The sequence below is a fragment of the Rattus norvegicus genome, chromosome 2 (assembly GCF_021556685.1).
Source record: "Rattus norvegicus strain SHRSP/BbbUtx chromosome 2, alternate assembly SHRSP_T2T, whole genome shotgun sequence".
Taxonomy (NCBI): Eukaryota; Metazoa; Chordata; class Mammalia; order Rodentia; family Muridae; genus Rattus; species Rattus norvegicus.
The window spans coordinates 158,584,445-158,585,866 of record NC_141535.1 but is presented as its reverse complement, the minus strand read 5'-3'; the positions used below and the strand labels follow the sequence as shown (position 1 = coordinate 158,585,866).

The following is a 1,422-nucleotide window of genomic DNA, read 5'->3' as shown; positions in this document are numbered from 1 at the left end:
GAGTGCACGACAGGTTCCAGGGACAAAACTGGACAACAGCTTCTCCTCATTGGTCATACCACAGTACAGTCCCTCCCAGACTTCTTCCTAAGCAGACCCTTAGTAAACAAAGAGCTAAGAAAAACTATAATTACTATCTCTCAACTCTCCTAGTACAGGGAGCCGTCCCTGGATATGGACCGAGAACCTGCACCCCAGAGATGTTATTCTGACTAAATGCTATGAAGGGAGTGGGTGCAGGGGATAAAATACTAAAAGGAGAATGGGAGCCACAGGTCCCCATCTGCAGTTACCACTTAAACTGAAGATCCTAAAGATGTAGTCAGTGTGGCAGGTGCAGGGGAGGGTGCAGGAGGCAGGAACAGGCAGGGGGAGAGGGTGTGGGGTAGGAGTCCGCCTCCTCGCCTTCACTTCTTCACCTTGCCCTGAGCAGCCACAGCTTCCATGGCTTTACGCACGGTCTCCTCATCTCCCAGGAACCACCTGGGCTTAATGGGCTTCAAGTTCTTGTCCAGTTCATAGACTATGGGGATAACAGTTGGCATGTTCAGCTCCATGATGGCCTCTTCTGACAGACCCTCCAGATGCTTGATGATGCCCCGTAGGCTGTTGCCATGGGCAGCAATCAAGATTCTTTTCCCCTCCTTGATCTGGGGGACAATTTCTTCCTTCCAGAAGGGCAGCGCTCTGGCAATAGTATCCTTCAGGCTCTCACAGGAGGGTGGCTGGTCCTCAGTAAGGACTGCGTACCTGCAGTCCTTGCTGATGCTGCTGTAGAAGGGATGATCATTGGAGGTGGCAGAACATTATAAGATCATCTCCAGATCTTTACCTGTGCCTCACCATGCTTAGCAGCAGTCTCTGCTTTATTGAGACCTGTTAGACCCCCCATAGTGTCGCTCAATGAGGCGCCAGGTCCTGACCACTGGCAACCACATCTGGTCAATGGCATCCAGGATTGTTCAGAGGGTCCCAATGGCTCTCTTCTGCACAGAGGTGAAGCAGATGTCAAACTCATAGCCAGCATCTCGCAACGCCTGCCCGCCACGCTTAGCCTCCTCCTGGCCTGCTGGGTTCAGGTCAGCTTCGTACCAGCTGCTGAAGCGGTTCTCCAGATTCGAGGCTCTCTCGCCATGCTGGAACTGCACCAGCTTGTAGGCAACCATGGTGAGCAGCAGAGGATGCGGCAGTAACGGAGGATCGCTGAGATTCTCTTCACTGCCTGCACCCTCCACCCCCCGTCGCGCCTTGGGTTGTGTCTCTAGATTCTTATTCATAACTCTTTACTGGTTAGATCCTCTTAGGTGTTTAGTTTTTCTATTTTTGCTTTATGTAATTTCTGGACTCTTCATTTCCTTCTAGTATCACCATCTTCATGAAGTCTTTCAGGTTAAAGGTCATGTCATACAGAAATATATTTAG

General features: G+C 50.8%; 1 pseudogene; it reads right to left on the bottom strand.

The window, feature by feature from the left end:
* Nucleotides 1–336: 336 nt before the first annotated feature.
* On the bottom strand, nt 337–1,166 carry Pgam1-ps10 (phosphoglycerate mutase 1, pseudogene 10; annotated as a pseudogene).
* Between the last annotated feature and the right edge of the window lie 256 nt (nt 1,167–1,422).